Raw genomic sequence first — 20,923 nt, 5'->3', positions numbered from 1 at the left:
AGGGGAGGGGCAGGGTTTGTGACATTTGCCCTTGGTCTGAAGACTAGGTTTTGCAAAGCTAGAGTGGGGTTGTTTATTTCCTTCTTTTCTTGAGAAATTGGCATTGGATTGATTTGTCTTGGTTAAGATCTCTGTGGGCATCTGAGCAGTTGGGCTTTGAAAGATGAGTGTCACATGAAAGAAGGCTATTCTTTCCCAATCATACAAATAATTATCTCCATGGTAGTATAATTTCCATAAAAGTATAAGCCTTCAAGACCACACATTTAAACAGATACCATATAACTTAGAGTCAGAAGGAAAGATGTACAAATGTAATGGTAGAGTTCAGTACCTTTTTAAGCCATTCTTACTTGTTTCCAGCACCACTTACTGTGGTCTTCTCATACTAGAATGACTTTTCAGTGTATCTGGAATCTTTTCACTTCTAAAATAAAACCCTTTTAGGATATTGGAAACTTGAACTTTCATGATAAATTCAAGTAAAAAAAAGAAAAATGTTTAATTCAAGACTTAATCTTTAACTCTAACTTTAAAGCCTACTTAGTGAAAAAACTGGAATTGTTTAATTTATCAGAGCATTTGCTTTTCTAGCTCTCAACCATTGCTTGGCCTACCTAGTCAAAGAGATGATAAAAAGTTATGCAACAGGTAAAAATTTTTCCAGTTGCCTTTTCCCCATTTGGAAAGAAACCTGTTTTTCTTTCCCTCTGAACAATTTTGTGTAAGCTCCTCCCCTTTCTGATGTTCATCTTTACTGTTTACATATGGTCCTTAAATTGATTCACTCAAGGCAAAGTTCTAAAAGTCTTTAGTATTTAATACTTCTAGACATAACCTGCTTAAGAAAGGAGCTTTCGATTATGATAGCAGCTTAACAGAAAAAAAACTTTTAAAAACACTTTTAATAATGTTAAGCTTTCCAGACAGACACAGGTTGAGTATTCCTAATCAAAAAATCCAAAATCCATAATGCTCCAAAATCCAAAACTTTTTGAGTGCCAACATGACACTCAAAGGAAATGTTCATTAGAACATTTCAGATTTCAAATTACCAGATTAAGGATGCTCAAACAGTAAATATAATGCAAGTATTCCAAAATCTGAAATTTGAAATCCAAAACACTTCTAGTCCCAAACATTTTGGGTAAAGGATACTGATATTCAACCTGTATGAGATATTTCCTCCCTAAGAGGAATGGGACTTTGTAGTTTTCAAGTTAGAAATAGCTACTTGGGAGGCCAAGGTGGGAATATCGCTTGAGGCCAGGAGTTTGAGACCAGCCTAGACAACATAGCAAGGCCCTATCTAAAACAATTTTTTTTAAATTAGCCAGACATGGTGACACACACCTGTACTCCCTCCCAGCTACTCAGGAGACTGAGATGGGAGGATCACTTAAGCCCAGGAGTTTGAGGCTGCAGTGATCTAAGATCGTGCCACTGTACTACAGCCTGGGTGACACAGCGAGACCCCATGTCTTAGAGAGAAAGATAGAAAGAAATATGTGGGCAAAGAACTAGTTTTCCCATGTAGAATGTGGATTATTCATAGGGGATTTCTGAAACTCAGAACCAGTCTTATAAGTTAGAAATTTTGATCTCCAAAATTAAATGCTTTCATGGTTGTATTCAAACTGAAGTGTGTGTGTAGTCTGAATTTTTCTGAAAGACTGACTCTAGGATTGGATACATGGTATTCCAGGGAGAAGAAATGTGTTTATATGTTGCCAGCTACTGGTTCCAACAAATTTGAGTGCCTACTGTAGATCTTGCTCTTAAGGACCTTTTAGTCTAGTCTGGTAAGAACACCAGACACAATAATTATAAAATGTTATAGAATCAGTGCTATAAAAATAGCAGTGCTATAAATGAAGGTGCTGAGGGGCAGAGAGGCTCTCAGTCAGCACGAAGGAGTCCTGTGGGAAGTAAAATCTGAGCTAGGCTTGAGAGAGCAAACTAAAGAATGAGGAATAAGGAGGCATTTCAAGTAATGGTAACAGCGTGTATAAGAGCACAGAGGTATGAGAGGCCGTGACTTCTTGGAGAATGGCAGGTGTTTCAATATGCCTGAGATACCTAGAATGAGAGGAAAAGAATGGTGACAGTACATGAGGCCAAATCCAGAAGGGCTTTGTATGCCTTAGGTTTGTATTTTATTCTGTAGGTGAAGGGGAACTATTAAATTATTTTGAGTAGGGACATGGCATGCTTACATATTGTGTGTGTGTATATTAGAAAGATCATTCCAGTGGCAATGTGGAAGAGATATTAGAGGGAGCAATCCCTGAGGTAAACCATTTGTGAGGATACTGCAATAAAGATGATAGGGGCCTGTACTAAGTCACTGTAGAAATACTGAGGAGAGGTTGACATTGAGGAGTTAGAATTTACAAAATTTGGCTTAATCCAATAAAAGTTCATTGCGTGTATGTCCCACATGGGTCAGTAGGTGGAACACTGCTGTGCTCCATACAGTCACTCAGAGACCCAGGCTGATGTAGGTTCCACTTGGCAGGGAAAAAGATGGCTGAGATGTCATGTGTCAGCTCTGTGCTTGGGCCTAGAAATGATAAGTATCCCATCTGCCTATAGCTCATTGTGTCATTTCTGCCTATGACCCATTGGCCAGAAGTAGATACATTTCCCCACCTAACTGAAAGAATGCTCAGAAACTGGGGGAGCAGATGGAATGTTCGATGAGCTTGTCTGTCTCTGTCACAGAGTAGGGACATGTGAAAGTTGCTTTACTTCTGAGCTTATTTCCTGGTCTGTAAAATAGTGATAATAATAGTACCAGTCTCCTAGGGTAGCTGTGAAGATTAAATTCTATAGGACTCTAAAATGCCTGGTATTGTGTCTGGCATAATAAAGATACTATAGGGAATCTTCAAGTTTGGTTGAGGTTTTCAAATTATGGAAATCTTCGTTTGAAATATCTTATTGGTGGGTTATAACCAACAATTAAAAATAAAATAAAAAAAAAAGAAGAAATAGTGCTAATCAGAGAACATCATAGAAGTAAGGATATTTATTGGCTAAATATTTAAAAGGATAAATATTCATGAAAATTTTCTTTGAGTTGTACATGTATTTATATGTGCATTGGGTCAGGACATAAAATGTATTTCTCAGTGAAGGTTGCAGTTGACGTTTGAAAGCTATTGCTCTAGTTCAAGTTCTCATTTCTCAGTGACTGAAAGACTTACGCACACCAAAACAAACAAAAGGCCACTATATCATAGTATGCTTGTTTGAAAGTGATGATTTAAACCTCAAATTTTGACTTTGCCACTTACTACCTTAAAGAGTATTATTGTTGGATTGTTGGTGTGTGTAAAAATGTTTTGAAAGTGGTGCCTTATCAGCCTGAGCAAGAGTGAGACCCATTTCTACAAAAAATAGAAAAATTAGCTGGGTGTGGTGGTGCATGCCTATAGTCTTAGCTACTTGTGAGGGAGGCTGAGGCAGGAGGATCGCTTGAGCCCAGGAGTTTGAGGTTGCAGTGAGCTATCCAGATGCCACTGTACTTTAGCCTGGGCTACAGAGTGAGACCCTGCCTCCAAAAAACAAAAAAAAAGGTAAACCTAGGTAACTTGTGGGCATTACCTAAAAGTGGCTAGTACTCTACATGTAGGTAGATTTGAGCAGTGCACTAGATACATAGTAGTGCTTATATTTCATTTGATTCCTTGGAAAGTATTTCTTAGGTGCCAATTGGCCCTTTTCATGTCACCATACACACTCCCTCCCTTCTTGGAGCTGACAATTTACTAAAACAAGAACATCCTTTCTCTTTTATGTGCATATTACGTTTGTTTGCTTGGGAACCATGAATGTTTGTGTTCCATAGGAGTAAATAATGTATAATACATTCAAGCCTTGCATGCATAAGAGACATAATAAAGTGTCTATTATAATAAAATACCACAGTAGGCACTTTAAGAAAATTGAGTCAGAAGAACTTACTGGGGGAAAAATTAATGAAGTATTTTTCTTTCTGTTTCTTACCTTTTTTTTGCCTGGAAGATGCAAGTGTCAAAATTGTTTTTGAGGCTGGGCGTGGTGGCTCATGCCTGTCATCCTAGCCCTCTGGGAGGCCGAGGTGGGTGGATCGCTCAAGGTCAGGAGTTCGAAACCAGCCTGAGAGAGACCCCGCCTGTACTAAAATATAAAGAAACTAATTGACCAACTAAAATATATATATACAAAAAATTAGACGGGCATGGTGGCACATGCCTGTAGTCCCAGCTACTCGGGAGGCTGAGGCAGTAGGATCACTTGAGCCCAGGAGAGACGTTGCTGTGAGCTAGGCTGACGCCACGGCACTCACTCTAGCCTGAGCAGCAAAGTGAGACTCTGTCTCAAAAAAAAAAAAAAAAAAAAAAAATGTTTTTGAGATTAGGTCGACTTCTCTTACAATGAGTAATTGATGTCAACAAACTGATTTTCAGTGAGAAAGATGACTTTGCCTTTTGCTGAGCAGTGGTGGATAATGACTTTTCCATTTTGATAAGCCCCTTGGCAATACTGAGTTGTAACCTGGGTGAATAGGAGTTAATCCTGGTTGCCTGGCAGAAGTGGATTTGTTATATAATTTATGGTACCCAGAAGCCCTTTGTGAAGGTCTTTATTATCTTATTATCATGACAGTATCCATCTAGGCCTGAAGATTAATTTTTGTTGTTCTCATCTAGTTCCACCAGAGTGATTCTCCTAACTGACAGGGTAGCAACTTGCTGTTAAATGCCTGCATTTGGTTTTTACTTTGACATAAAGATATGTTAATCAAGATTGGGCATTAGAAATACAGAAATATTTCAGTTAGTGATTTATTAATAGTTTAGAGGTGTTTTTTTTTTCTTCCTGTTAAACTGATACAACTTCTGAAAAATGAGTCATATTCAGGGTTTCAAACATTTCCTCTTTGACTAGCCTCAAAAAAGGTTTATTAATGTTTCTGTCTTGTAAATTGCTGCTGCCAGTCATTTTTGTCAGTCCTGCCACTGCTGAAACAAATGCAAGAGGAGTGTCAGTTTGGTTTTTCATCATCTGACACAAGCGGACTTCTTAATTCTATCACTGGTGGACGCTCACTGTTAAACAAGCCTGTACTATTTTTTATGACTCACTGAGAAGTCATGTGGTGGTGTGATCCCCCGTCCCCAGCTACCAGCACTTAAACTTGTAATTTTCAATATATTGTGTTAAAACAAACTTCTAATTCTGGCTATTTTTTTTTTTTTAATTTTAGGCCTAAAATTGGAAGCTCTATTTTTATAAAATAGTCTCCTAGAAAAGTCACTGGTGTTGCTATTCTCTCTTACCCCAAATATCATAACTGGGCCTGGGGGCGGGGAGAGAGAGAGCTGGCTGTTTCACATGGCTAAGCAGAATGTGTGGGCCTGCCAGCCAGCGGAGGTGGAATCTGCTCTGTGCTTTCTCGGCAAGTATGTCTGGCTTCGGGGACCTGTTTAAGACTTTAGTTCTTGGCCTTTCTTGTCATCATGTGAAACATAGTCCATTGTTTCCAGTGGTTCTAAAGAGGTGGAGGACCTTTACTGTCCACATCTCTTACTCTCTTTGACAAGATACATGCTCCAGCCCTCCACGTTATCAAGTGAAACTTAGTAAAATATCATGGTGGTGTACCATCTCAAGCAGTGTAAAACCAGCCGCAAGCCCTTCCTATTTAAAACAAACAGTATGCAGCATTCAAAAAAGCTGCTGGCTTTTGCTTGCATCTCCAGACACCTTAACTTTGATGCTTTTATTTATTGAGGTGAGAAACATGCAGTTCAGACCAGTACCCCGAAGGTTTTTCACAAGAGTTCACATGATTGGTGAGCCCCTGGGGTGTCCTGGAGTGCTGTGTGGCTATGGCTTCACTACATGCTAGGATTTACACCCTTGCTGAAAGGAGAGGCAGGAATAATTTCTGTTAATAAGAATTTTTTTCCAAGGGACTGAGGTGCAGGTCAAAAAGAGACATGACAGGTTGAATATCTCCCTATTTCAGCTTCAAATTCTGGCTTTTTGCTCTGTTTGGGGTGAAAATTAGCTTGTGAAGTGAGGGGAGATGGAACTGTATACTGCCGGCCAATAAGCCTTGTTTGTGTCCCATTATCTGAGAAACTGATGAGGTAGGGAATAGTTGGCACAATGAAACAATTCCCTCCTTTCTCTTCTCTCTGAAGGTAGTGAGTGGTGTGAGTGGAGGGGTCCTGGAGAAATTGGACTTTAAGAATCAGACCGTGAGAACTGATACTGAGTTCTGCATCGTTAGGACTCAGCTCCCTTTGCTGTTGAGTATTTGTTAACGTTATATAAGCAGAATTGGTATAAATACCTTTTATGAGTACTAACTGTGATTGGGAAAGTGCTAAGCCTGTCAGATTCATCATTTATTCAATCATGAGTTAATGCATTTAAAGTGATAAAGTCCTGTACAGGGTGAGTGCTCAGTAAGTATCAGTGATTATTCATTCAACAGATATTTATCAAACTCTTGCTGTGTGCCACACAGCTTAGGTGAACAGGATAAAGTGAATAAGACAGATAAAGTCCCTGCTGATAGGGGGAGCAGACAATAAAAAGTCAGCAAATAGGAATTTCAGTGTGTTAAGTGCTTTGAAGAAATGCAACAATATTGTGCTAGATTAGAGTGAAGTGACACTTTAGATTGGTTGGACAGGGAACACATCTCAGCATGTGAACTGAAACCCATCTGATATGAAGGAGCCATTTATTCACATTGATCTTTTTTTTTTAATCAATATATAATAGTTATACATATTTTTGAGGTACATATGATAATTTGATATATTCATATGTGTAAAGATCAAATTAAGGTAATTGGGATATCCATTATCTTAAATATTTTTCTTTTTTTATGCTAGTAACATTCAAATTATTTTCTTTTAGCTATCTGAAGTATACAATAGGTTATTGTTAACTGTAGTCACCCTACTGATCTGTTGACAATAGGACTTATCTTCTATGTAACTGAATTTTTGTACCCATTAACCAATTCTCTACCCATCCTGGCCTCTGTTAACTACCTAGAGAAGATAAAACCATCTCCATCTTCATGAGATCCACTTATTAACTCCCACATATGAATGAGAACATGTGATACGTGCTTGACTTATTTCACTTAACATAATGGCCTCCAGTTCCATCCATGCTGCTACAAAAGACAGGATGTCATTTTTTATTCCTGAGTAGTATTCCACAGCACATCCTTTATCCAATCATCCCTTGATGGACACTTGGGTTGATTCCCTATCTTTGCTATTGTGAATACTGCTGCGATAAACATATTAGTGCAGGTGTCTTTTTGATATAATGACTTTTTTTCCTTTTGGTAGTTACCCAGTAGTGGGATTGCTGGATCAAATGGCCATTCTGTTTTTAGTTCTTTGAGAAATCTCCATACTATTTTCCATGGAGGTTATTCTAATTTACATCCTCACCAACAGTGTTATCAGTCAGTGTTTTCTCTGCATCCTCACCAACATCTGTTATTTTTTGACATTTTAGTAACATTCATTCAAACTGGTGTAAAATGGTATCTCATTGTGGCTTTAATTTGCATTTCTGTGATGATTAATGATGGGCATTTTTTCATATACCTTTTGACCATTTGTATGTCTTTTTTTTTTTTTTTTTGAGAAATGTCTGTTCAGATCTTTTGCCCATTTTTAAATCAGATTATTTTGGTTTTTTGCCATTGAGTTACTTGATCTGCATATGTATTCTGGTTATCCTTTGTCAGAAAAATAGTTTACAAATATTTTCTCCTATTCTATGGGTTGTCTCTTCACTTTCTTGGTTGTTTCTTTTGCTGTGCAGAAGCTTTTTAGCTTAATGTAATCTCATTTGTCTATTTTACCTATGCTTGTGAGGTCTTACACAAAAAAATTTTGCCCAGACCAATGTCCTAGAGTGTTTCCCTGGTGTTTTCTTCTAGTAGTTTCACAGTTTCAGGTCTTAGTTTAAGTCTTTAATCCATTTTGATTTGATTTTTATATATGCTGAGAGATAGAGATCTAGTTTCTTTTCTTTTTTTTTTTTTTCAGTTTGAATCTAGATTTCAAGACACTCTAGTTTCATTCTTCTGCATATGGTTATCCAGTTCACAGTGATCTTTTGATTTTCCCAATTTTCAGATGAGGATACTGAGATTCACGTTGGTTAAATGTGCTCTGGAGAGCTAATAGGGCTATCTGTGCAAACCCTGTCATTCTGCATCCAAAGCATGTCCTGTCCTTCCCAGAAGGCACACAACTGTACTGGAGCAGCTGAAGGAGCTGCAATAACTGTGCAGTTGGTTTTGGAGTGAAGGAATTGAATGTGGTTACAGTACAGGAAAAACACTGATGGCAGTTCAGAAAAGCTGCATGTAATTCCATAGACACCACCCCAGTCCATCAATGGATGCAGTGTGTGTGTGTGTGTGTGTGTGTGTTCGTGTGTACACACACTGTGTTAATATTTTGGGGCCTATAGCTATCCTTGGATTTTCAAACTTGTTGATGACCAAAGAGCTTATGGTGCTGCTGCTTTATTTTAGAATTTTCTCATGTTGGTGTTTCTTAAAATAGGGCCTAGCCACTAGGGCAAAGTTGTAATAGACAGCATTTCCATGGCCATTAGGTGGTGGCAATTTTGGCAGATCATGTGGGTGGAAAGTGGGCAGGAATCATCAGGTGTGTTACCTTACAAAACTTGCAAAACCACAATGCCTTCTATCAGGAACAGAGCTCTACTTTTTTATTTAATTATCTGCTTATCTTTACACATGTTAGTATACCCTGCAGCTTTGTGCCATATGAGCATTTGTGAAAATAAGTAACTGTTTAAAAAAATATATGAGAGCCCTTGGGGCCTCAAGTTGCAACCTGCAGGGAATGTATTTCTAATAAAGATGCACAAACATGAGCATTTCCTGTCACTGTCTCCAAAACCTGAACACTTTCTAAAAAGGATCTGTAGCACTTAAATCAAAGAAAAATTGCTTCAGTGATAGTAATTGAAACCAAGGGGGTAGCCAAATTCTGATCAGATCTGGTCTTTCAGTTTCATAGGATGTGGCTTAGATCGAATATCTGTTTCGGCTGAAAGATTGATCATGTTATTATTGCACAGAGAGAGACTTCCAGGATCTCTAGCTTTACAGCCTTTCACATGGTATCTGAATGCTGGAAGGATGTTCCTTCTTGGGAACAAGATGATGAAGAATAGAATAGATAAAGAATATAACAGAATAAATCCCCTGAAGTTCTCTGTGGTATATCTACCTGAAGGAGGCCTGATGTAAAAATTGCAATCAGAAAGGTTCTTTTAGCTCATTAGTCATGCCATCTATTCAAAAGAATCCTAGTGACCCACCCAGTTGTAATGGAATTTGACATCTTTCTTGAGCGTGGGATCATTGGTCCTGTTGTTCAGCTAAGGGTTCCCATGACGTATGAGTTGAAATTGTGGCCTAGGAGCCTGGTCCCAGACCATAAATCAGCATGTCTGGGTCTTAGATCTTCTCTTTCTTTGCTCTGTGAGTAGAAAAGATCTGAGCGGCATAACTGTGTCTTGGTAGGGACTCTTTCAATTGTGACAGAAAACCTGCCATCTGGCTTAGGCAAAAGGGAATTTATTGGCTTACATATCTGCAAGGTTCAGGCTTTGATCTTGACTGTTCAGGTACAGTTGGATTCGGGGTGCAAATAATGCCTTCAGAACTGTTTGTCTCCTGGCACTGTTTCTACTGGTGATTTCATTCCTGGGTTCTACATGCATTTGAGCTGAGACCCATCTGCTAAGAAGGGACCATTTAATCCTCACAGTGATCCTTTGATAGGCATCATTATTTTCCCTGGTGGCTCTTTCTGATTAGATAACTATAGCATCTCTAATCTCCTATGTTTTCAGTGCTGAGAGTCACTTTGGCTGGCTTAAGTTACTGGCATATCCCTCATCCAGTGATTGAAGCCAGGGGCATGTGAGGCTTTGGTGGGCCTGAGTCACATATTCCATTGGCCAAGAGTGAGGGAGAGGGATCTGCTAGTGAAAATTGGGTAATCACCTGATGATGAGCCTGGATGCTAGGGAGGGAGACAAGTCTGCCATTTGCAGTAATGACCTCTGTTCCAATCTGTAGCTTGAAAGACCATAGATAAGTCTGGGGCTAAATGCAGCCCATTTACTGTTTCAGGGGTTCCACAGTTTCCTTTTGAATGAGCCTCTTGCTCCCAGGGAATGATTCACTCAGCTTCTGGCCAGACCCATGGGCCAGACCCTTTTACCTCTTATGCTAAACCTTTGGTAAGGGGACCATTACTCATTAGACCTCAAGGTGGGCCTCATTTTTCCTCCCTCCCTTCCTCCCTCCCTCTTGTTTTTAAAAGACAAGGCCTCACTCTGTCACCCGGAGTGCAGTGGTGTGATCATAGCTCCCTGCAGCCTTGAATTTCTGGGCTCAAGCAGTCCTTTCCCCACAGCCTCCTGAGTAGCTGAGATTTCCAGGTGTGCACCACCATGTCCAGCTAATTAAAAAAATATTTTTTTGGTAAAGATGGGGTCTTACTGTTTTGTCCAGGCCAGGCCTCAAGGGATCCTTGAGGCCTCCCAAAGTGCCGGGATTATAGGCATGAGCCATGGTGCCTGGCCTCTTTTTCTTTTTGGGTGTGTCTGGTGGGGAGGGAAGAGTTGATCATTCTTTTGAAACAATAAATTGGGGAAATTTAGATATAATTGGTTTGATAGGTTGATATTTTCCTTAAATATAAAGTCTTATGTGCTTTTGACAAGGTTTTTTTGTTGTTGTTGTTGTTTTTTAAAGAAATTGAATTAGTTGGCAAATAGTGCAAGAAGATGTTGAGAGAAATAGGCACTCTCAATACATTGCCAGAATAACTTGACACTACTTTTTTGGAAGTCAGATTGATATGCTCTTTCTCTCTGTTTCTCTCTCTGTGTCTCTCTCTCTCCTTCTCCCTCTCCCATATTTATATATATTATATATATGTGTGTGTGGTTTTTTTCTGTTTATTATCCCACCAGTATTGTTTCTGTTTATTATCCCACCAGTATTGTTGTTCCAGTATAGTGAACTACTGGAAGTAAGCTAAATGTCTAATATTTTGTCCAGTTAAAGAGATTTAACTGACAAATTTTGGTATCCCCATTCATTGGAACACTTACCTGGCAACTCAAAATGTTTTACCACAGAGAGTCTCAACTGCTTTGCCCCTCTTCTGCAGAGCAGCACCAAATTTTTGACAGACTGAATAGTCGGGTATAAATAGTCTATGCTTTGTGTGAAATAGCTAGAGCAGCAGTAGTGATACCAATACTATTGTTGAATTCCTGCTCTTTGAAAATCATTTTATGAGATAAGATTTTTATGAAAAAGTGTTCAGTGGAATAGGCTGCAAAATATGTTATATAATATTATATGACCCCAGTTTTTTTTTAGAAGTTCCATGTGCAGAGATGTACATGTATATGTTTATGTGTGCCATCCATATGTGCTTAGACAAAAGACTACAAGGATATAGTCAAATATTAATTGTAGGTGGTGGGATTAGTAGTTGACATTTTTTTTCTTTATGCTTCTCTGTATTATCTAAACTTACAGAATAACTATGTAATACTTTACAATCTGGCAACAGGAAAGAAAGCTTTAGTGGCCTCACTTTTCTGACCAGGTTACTGATGTGGTTGAAAGCAGGAATTCTTTTATTGCACAGGTCTTTTCTGTCCCTCTTCCTCTTCCTGTCTACTGTGCATTAGCAGCCAGCTTCAATCATGGGCCTCTAGGAAAAAGCTGATAAATGTGGTCTTAATGGATTTAGGGTTTTTTTTCCCCTCATAAAGAATTAGCAAACATTAAGAGATTGATGTGATGAACCTGAGGCCTACTTAGAGGCTATGTGGCTTTAGAAACCCCCTCTACACATTTGTGGTCATCCAGGTGCCCCTTTAAGACATTTGGATGCAGTCATTTATCATCTTTACATTGTGCTCCTTCCTCATCTTTTGACTCATTTCACAATTTCCTTTTTTGCTTTTTACTTAGATGTAAACATCTAATCTCATCTACAGTTAACTATTTTTCAGTCATTTGCTGACCACTGAATTCCTCAGATAATAACTAAAAAGTAAATAGATGATGTGGTATTTGGGTGCTTGAGGACTAATCACTTATAATGAGGTAGACCTCCAGGATGGCTGATATTCATACGCTAACTAGAAGCAGAGAATTAGTGTCTAATCAGTGGTTTAGCTTCAGTGGGGTCTAGTGAGGCTCTATCCTAAGGAATAGGACAGGCGGCAAGCATATAGCCAGAGATGGAGAGTGTAGCAGTCATGCCATTTTTATTACAGAGCACAAATCCAAGATGGCCCTCTGGTTTTAAACAGGGAAAGTCACTGAAAAAGCTGGTGCAGAAACAAAAATAGTGGCCAACCTAGAAATCTGGTACCCCTTAATGATGTCCCCTTTGCAACTAAGTGGGTATTAAAACTGCCCAGATCAGTAGTGACTGCAAAAAAAAAAAAAAAAAAAATGCTTCCACTGTGGACCTGCAAAATTATATGGCCCTTTTCCAGTTAAGTCATGTGGGATTAAATATGTAGCTCAGTTCTGAAGCCCAGACACCAAAAATGTTTCATTATTTGGAATTTGGAAACTTTATAGTATATGTGTGTTGGCTTGGGTGTTTTTGGCAATGGTATTTGTTCTAGCCAGCCCATGCTGGCTTCAGTCCTCAGGCCTCAACTGGATGTATATTCTTAGTAGTATGTTTGAAGTATACAAGGTAAGGAACAGTGAGAACAATTTAAAAAGAAAAGAAATTACTTTGCGCTAAGCCGGCTGGTCTGAGTCATGTGACCTAAGATTATTTTACAGAAATATAAGCAGTTGGTTTATTTTTCTTTTTTAAACGTTTTCTCTTTCCTCCTTCCCTCCCTCTCTCCCTTTCTCCCTTCCTTTCTCCCTCTTTTTTTTTTTCACATTTGAGATTGGTTGATGTAGAAAGTCATGTGTTCCTACCCAACCCTAACTGGAATTAGCTTGCTGCTGCAGTACATTTTAGGACAAAAAGCCTTTTAAAAGCATGAAAATAGAAGCAGACGGGTCTCGTTTGCTTTGGCAGAGGGAACAGCTTTCCCTCCCAAGTAGCTCTGGCTAAGACCTAATCTCCAAAGGTGATCTTCTAAGTCCCAGGTTCCAAGTGACAGCAGCAACTCTGCATTTAAAGTACTCCCTCAATTTTTCCTTCTCATTATCTTTGTAAGTTTACTTTATAGGAAGTAGTTTACAAATGGACACCACCCATTTTCCACCTTTTTCTGAGGTTACACAGAGCCTGTGGCTGCCCGGGTGGGATCAGGGGGCTCTTGTGGTCTTGCCTTGAGCCTCTTCCTAGAGGATGGCAGCCACTGCGAGCATAGTCACTTCCGCCTTTGGCAGCTGTAGAAAAGCTGTCTGAGGAATCTATGTACTCATGCTCTCTGGTCTTTGGGTATCTGGCAGATATAGGAAGGAATAAAAACATGCACCCAGCTAGCTCTACAAACTGTTTAGATGAAAGTTGGAAAGATGAGTTTCTGGTATTGCTAAAATGCAGAAACACCAGCATCTGTCAGTGGCTTCGTGCTGCTGAATAGACTCTAGATGGGAACAGAATGGAGGAGTGGAATGGATTGGTCCCTTCTGTCAAGGAAGTCTCAGAGTGGGTCTCAAGTGCCTTGCTGACACTACTTTTTGGTGCCAACATTTGCCTTCTGTTTTCTAGCTCCTCATTTCACAAGTCTGCCTCTTGGGTGACAGGTTCCCCATATGTAGCCAGCACAGCATTCCTCTGAGTGGGCTTCCTGACCCGGCCAGCTGCAACAAAGAGCCAGCTTGCTCTGGTCTGTTTTCTATATGGCAGGACCCCATCACTGACCCTGCAGAGATCAAACTAAGGTGATTAAAGAGAGGGGAGGTCTGCAAACCCAGTGTTGTCTCCCCTTGTTCAGATTCGACTTCTCTCTCCTTTTGGACTTCTGCTTTTTCCTTGGCTCTGATAGGCTTGGGCAAGGAAAAGCGTGAGAACTGTTCACTAAGGAGACAAAGCGCCTGTTCTCAGAGGGTTGCAAATTTAGAACTTTGGCCTCTTTGAATGACAAAAAAATGAAGGTAATCTCAGAACATTAGACATTGGGAAGATTCACTCAGATGGTCTCCTCACTTTAACATGGGGGTCACAGAAACTAAGAGAGGTTAAATGACTGGCTCAAAGGGCACACATGGCTCAGGGAGATGCCAGACCAGAACCAAAGGCTTCCTGGGAGTTTACTCTGTTTGTAGTGACTCAGTACCTCCAGACCTAGGTGTTGTACCTTTTCTTCTTGGGGCATCAACATCTCCTTAGGGGAGGGGGATATTCTGGCACACATGGCAGACAGCAGTGGTGAGGCTAGTGGTGGAGAGGGGACAATTAAGAGTCAAAATGCCTGGATTTGAATCCCTTTTCCTTCTTAGACTGATTCTGTGACCTCAGGCCAACTCCTTCAGACTCTATTCACTTCCTCCCTCTGTAAAATGAAGATTGTATTATCTTCCTTATACAGTTATAGTGGATTAAATGTGATAATTCATGTCAATCCCCTCAATATATGTAATTACTTAAAAAATATTGTTATTAATCTATGTTAATACCACGGACCAACCATATTAGCCCTCTCCCACTTCCTTTCACTTCATACTTATAGCCGTTTAAGGATGAGAACAAGACCTCTGAGAAGCCTTCCCAGAGGAAGTCTGACAGACTGTTTTTATTTATCAGTCATGCTGCTTAGTAGTTAAGAAACCTCAGTTTCCTACTCTATAAGAGGTGTAACAGCCTATTTCCCAGGGTGTTCATGAGGTTTGAGGGTGATGATGCCTATAAGCATGTCACCCCAGCTTCACATATATTGGTTTCGCTTCCTCAGTCCTTCTTTACCCCTCTTTCTATAAGGGCAGTTCACACTTCTCTCTCCTTTTCCTGTCTCCATTCACACCAAGTCTCAGTGCGGATTAGCCCTCCATGGTAGTTCTGTTCCATAAGAGGCCATCCTATCTCAGCGGCTAGGGGAAGCTCCTGGAAGACAAGGACTTGCCTAGTTGTCATTTCATGAACTGCTTAAGAAATAGGAGGGACACCTTCCTGATCCCTCTTTGGAGCCAGAGCAGAGCATCCACAGGACCGCAGCCTCGGGGATTGCCCTTTGGGCCCAGCAGTGGCTGCTCAGGCCTAGGGCCAGGCAGGCAGCCAAGCCCTTCCCCAAGAATAGCAGCCAGGGCTGGCACGGGGAGGAAGGTGTCTGGAGGCTGATGTGCAGAGAAGGGGGAGGGGGCAAAAACACTTGGAGCCGAAATTGAGGGAGAAAAGCTGGAGGCTGATCTTGGTCCAGCATAAGCTAAGCAGAGCTGGGCAGAGTTACTCTCTTTGATCTTTCAGGTAAACAACCAAAACTTTAAGTAGAAAAGTAAAAGAAAAGCCTTCTCTAGTTTGTGGATTTTTTCTGTATCTTTTTCCTGCCTTTCCTTTCTGCCCACCCCTCCTTGTCCTTGACTCCATTCTACCTGTTTGTTGCCCCTTAACTGAATGAAGTAGGAGAGCCAGTGGCTTGTTGTGAGAGCAGGGGAGCTGCTGCTGAGCACACCTGAATTGCCACAGGAGGTCTGGGCTGGCTGCTGAAAAGGGCACTATCCTGGAAGGGAGGCTTGGTTTTGTCACCAACTTTGTGATAATAACTATCATAGAGGGAACCTTTTCATGTCGGAAGGCTATGTTAACTTACCTGTGATCCAATAAGGCCACATTCAAGAAACTTCAATTAGATATACTTAAAAATGTACGTTATTTATAAAAATCTAACTACTACATACTTAATAATTTCAAAAAATGAAAACTATTTGTTAATTTTAAAGTTAACTAACCTTTTAATGACTTTGTTGGAAAACATTTGAATATTTGGTTGCAGCATGGAGCTCCGCAGTTTCAGTTGATCCTCTAGATGGGTATCAGTCCTTTCTGACCTGAAGGGTGTCTTAATTTGGGTTAGGTAGGAGAATGTAGATTTGCAGCAATAAGTGGTTGAAAAGCAAAGAAAACATTTTTGGGGCATGTTGCTGAAGGTGTGGGTATTCTACTGCATTTTTCCATATTTCAATTGGATCTTTCTTAGCATCAGACAATGACTTTAAAATGTAATCTACCAAGAGCTCAATCAGTTCCATCTGTCATTCTTTAGGTGCCTTGGTGATACCAACTAGGTGAAGCTGAAAGGTAATTTAACTGTCTGTTCTCACAGAGATAAAATTTTGGCTAATGCCTGTCCCTGAAATAGCCAACACACTTTAGAGTAATATGGCAAATCCACATGGAATACCTCATTGTTCAACTGTAGCATGTTACGAAAGTGAGGATGCTGTGTTGTGTTTGCACAAATAGAGTTAACAATACTTATAACTTGTTGCAAAGTGCCACTTCAAATCTCTCTTTAGCATAGAGATTTTGCTGATGCAAGATATAATGAAAAGAAATGAGAGCATCTGGATCTGTTAATACTTTTTTTAAAAATCTGTGCAATAAACCCTTAGTGTTTTCCTGTCATGGAAGGTGCACTGTCTGTACATACACTCACTAAATTTACCAAATTCAGTCCAACTTGACATCTATAACATTTATCTTGAAAGTTGTTGAAGATATCTGTTACCCATGTTCTGTTCATAAGAGTGCCCAAAGTGAGTAACTGTATCCAAGAAAATCATCTGTTATGACCCTAAATCTGTGCTGAGTCACTAGTACCAATTGATTCATCCAAAGTGATTGAATAATATATATTTTCCGTTTGAAGTATTGTATGAAGTTGTTCTGTTAAGTTGAAGTCTAATTCATGCTGCTGATCAGTTATGATTCTCCTTGAAAGAGGCAGTTGTTTGTACTTTGAAATGTTATCAGAAGTCTAATAGAGCATCCTACAACTTTGACATTCTTTCATAAATTCTACATCACTAATTGGCTTTCCTTTTTGCCCGAATATATAAGCTACTTTATAAGTTGCGTCAGTGGCATTATTTTATTCTTTGGGACTTTAAATGCATTCATTTTAAAAATAAAAATATAAAAGATGAACAAAAATGTATTAATAAAAATAAAAGGATTTGTTCTTGTAAAATTTGGATTCAGTCAAAAGGCTGCACTTAAGGACCAAGAAAGCCACCTGTGGCCTTAAGGCTGCAGGTTCTCCAGCCCTGGGCTAAGGCTTACTAAATGCTTTCTGTGAGCCAGGTATTGAGCAGAGCACTTTACATGGATTATCTCGTTTATTCTACTCATCAGTCCTTTAAGGCAGTGGTCCCCAACCTTTTTGGCACCAGGAACTGGTTTCATGGAAGACAGTTTTTCCACAGATGGTGGGGAGAAGGCTCAGGCGGTGATGCAAGTGATAGGGAGCAGCTGTAAATACAGATGAAGCGTCCCTCCTCCTGCCACTCACCTCCTGCTGTGCGGCACCCCCACCCCCACCCCATAAGTTTAATGGAAGACAGTTTTTCCACAGAGTACCACCAGAGGAGGGGGGCACTTGGCGGAGCTCTGAGGCCTGGTCCCTAACAGGCCACTGACCAGTACTGGTCTGAGGCCCGGGGGTTGGGGACTGCAGCTTTAAGGTACAGCTGCTCCATTTTAAGGTTTCATGCTGACAGTTACAGTTAGTTACAGTTAGCCATCACCATGATTCAAATCCAGGTTTGTCTGAGCTCGTCTTTAATTAGTCCGCTCCTGTTTTCCCCTTTCCTAGCAAGGCTTGGCCTCAGTGTGTCTGCATTTATTTTCTTGTAAAATGGGGGTAATTACTCCATAGAGCTGTGTTTAGATAGAGCTATTATAACATACTAACAAATACAAAGTGATATTTGTTAATATCTATTACTATTGAAAATTTGGCTCTGGGCTGCCCAGATTGTGCTGAGGCTGTCCACTTCTGAGGTGGCAGTGACAGGGAGGAGGGCCAAGTGGGAACCGAATAGAAAGCTAGAAATCTTGTCATTTGCACGTCAACAGAGCTGAGACCAAGTGGAAAGGGGAAGGAGTTTGGAACTGGCTGAAAGCCTGTCCCAGGTTAAGGCTAGGGCATGGCCAGTATTCAGTGTCCATTCAGCATAGCAAATACCTTGATTTTGTTCAGGATCAATCACAAGGAAATCCTGTGCTGTAGAGAGTCTGGCCCTCTAGGTATTCCTGGGCGTGGTGTAGGGTCAGTGCTGTGGTGTGAGAATCTGGTTCTGAACAAGACCCAGGCTAATGACTCAAGGCAGGAATAGCCCTGCCTAGGCATGGGGAAACAGGCCTAGAACCCATTGTTCAAATGAGACAAGTTGGGGCTTCCAACAGGCTAACCAGATACTACTCGGCTACTACTACTACTGATACAGTAATAGTGATCATAGCAAGTGTTCTCTGCATGGTGGGAGACAATTTGTGCCAAGTACCTTTTATCTGCATTTCCTTACAACAGCTCTACCAGATGAATACCATTTTGCAGATTGAGGAAATTCAGATTTCCATTAGTTTCAAACAATTAGCCAGTGGCAGAATCGGGCTTTGATTTAGAGCTGGAGCTTTTAATCATGCTGGTGGACATAACAAGTTTAGGGCATTTGGACTAATTCTAGTACCGACCTCGGGTGGGGCTGAGCCCAGGGGTATCCTGCCTGCCTGGATCATGGCAGCTGGGCAGACCTGGGAGAAGGTCTGGAGAATTAACCTGGGAGAAGTGGGCAGGTTGTCCTTCTTGAGCACTGAGCACAGATCATGTGTTGTTCTCTTTCCAGTGGCTGCTGGTAAGATTTGTGATTTGCTGCTCTGGGGTTGCTATGGTGGTGTTCCCAAACTCAGGGCCCATCCGTTGGTGTGTTTTCTCTTAGTGTTCTGCTGTAGGTGGTCTCAGCAGTCTAGCCTAGTGGTAAAGGTCATGGTTTCTTGAGCCAGACAAATCAGGTTCTGTTTGTTATGTGATCATGAGTAATGACTTTATGCAGCCTCAGTTTCTCTGTTTTTAAATAGGGTTGTGGAAAGGATATGTGAGTTAATGTCCCTAAAGTGCTTACCATAGTTCCTGGCACCATATCAAGTGCTTGATAATTGATGACTGCTATTATTAGCTATTAGCCAACAGCTAGTGAGTCCAGCGGAGACAGTCAGCTTTAAAACACTTGAAGCACTGCCAGCCTGGGACACAGGGCCGGGCACTGTGTCTGAGCCTGCGGAAAGCTCTGGGAGCAAAAGTATTTTCCCAGGGAAAGGGGTAGACTATTGGGCAGGAATCAGAGTAATCAGGGGACCATACTCACCATCAGATCTGAAAATATTTTCTTCTGACTTGAGACCAGCACGCCTCAACACTCAACTGGAGTAGGGGCATTTCAAAGAAACGGACCAGAATGGAAGAAGGATTCAACCTTCTGGTACTTGCTGATAGATCATCTGTTGAAATTTATTTTCTCCTCCTTTTTCTCATCTGCTGGGCACGTTAAAAGCCTTCAGGTTTCAGCGAGTTCGGCTGTGTCAGGTCATCAAAAGATGCTCTTACCTGAAGGACTGGTTGGGTAAATGGGATTAGGGCCTCTTTGGGAGCCCCATCTGTTCTGTGCCTACCTGAAGGCCTTGGTGCCAGGATTTGGAGGAAGTTGTTATAATGAAGCATCTGTCCAGTGTGGGCGGGTGAGTGGCCTGGGGTAGGTGGGTCAGAGGGAGGCCAGGAAATCCTCTTATCTCACTGGGTGCCTGTGCCTCCCTCAGCAGCAGGAGCTGAGCAGCAAACCCTGGTGAGTCAGCGTGCCTGGGAATTAGAGTTGCCAGTCTGTGAGCATGTGGGGTTTGTGTAAGTTTAGGCCTTTTGTTTCTTTCAGCATTCTAGTCTTTAGAAACACAAATCTGGAAAGCAGACCCTCCACATGGTATAGTCCTTCCTTTTGGGATAATTCAGCTCAAACAGTTGCTTCCTTTGTAAGATGGTCTTCTAAGAATTAACCCCTTGCCTTTTGAAATTTTAATAGATTCTACTTATGGCTTACTAGCTATAGTCTTAAAGCATAAAAAGACTTTAGAAAACTTACTTGGGACTGTCATTTTCCACACCAAAAGACCTTGTAAGGGTTTTAGTGTATTTTTGAAGCTAACTGAAACTGCAGAGTCTTTTGAGAGCATGTACGGACATGCCTTTTTGTCATTTATTCTCTTTGAGGGTGGAGAATGGGACAGGCCCTGATATGATTCATCTCCAGTAACTACAGGAATGATTCTGCTCTTAATTTTAAACTTGTTATATACTCAGAGTTTACCCTTAGAGGGAGTTTCTCTTGAAGATAACCTCCAGTTTATCCAGGCACTATGTGGAGGGAGCTGAGTTTTTTGGGCATAGTTTAAAGTTCTAGCCTTTCATAAAAACCACCCTTCTGCCCCACTGCCAGTCCTCTAAGAGCTTTGAGTTTGGATCAGGAAGGTCCATGAAAGGTCCTAGAACTGGGGCCCATGTGGGGCTGACATAGACTTTGGTGTCTGCGTTCCCTGATGTATTTCTGGCTCCTGGTCCACATTTCTACTAACAAAGTCATTACAATGGCTGCCATTATTATAGCAGTTGGCAAAATTTTACAGGTACTAAATTGTAAATGGCTTTTCTAGCAAACTAGTTGGGGGTAAGAATAAGAGTCCTGAATAGACAGAGCAGTCTTTAGAGAAATCACCTCACCTGGCTTAGAAATTCCTAGTAATTTGTTAAAAAAAAAAAAAAAAAAAAAACACTTCTAAATTACATAAATAATGAATAAACCACCATGATGAATTTGTTATGTATCAGTGTAGACTTTTCTTTTTCATCT

At 40.6% G+C, this 20,923-nt stretch overlaps 1 protein-coding gene across 3 annotated transcripts in view; it reads left to right on the top strand.

Annotated features, from left to right (window-relative positions):
• Positions 1-20,923, top strand: part of DCUN1D3 (defective in cullin neddylation 1 domain containing 3) — a 43,560-nt gene that overhangs the window by 14,500 nt on the left and 8,137 nt on the right. The gene's annotated exons all lie outside the window — the stretch shown is intronic.

This window comes from Microcebus murinus, chromosome 19 (assembly GCF_040939455.1).
Source record: "Microcebus murinus isolate Inina chromosome 19, M.murinus_Inina_mat1.0, whole genome shotgun sequence".
Lineage (NCBI taxonomy): Eukaryota > Metazoa > Chordata > Mammalia > Primates > Cheirogaleidae > Microcebus > Microcebus murinus.
The sequence above is the reverse complement of the archived record's forward strand: the minus strand, read 5'-3'. Positions and strand labels throughout refer to the sequence as shown.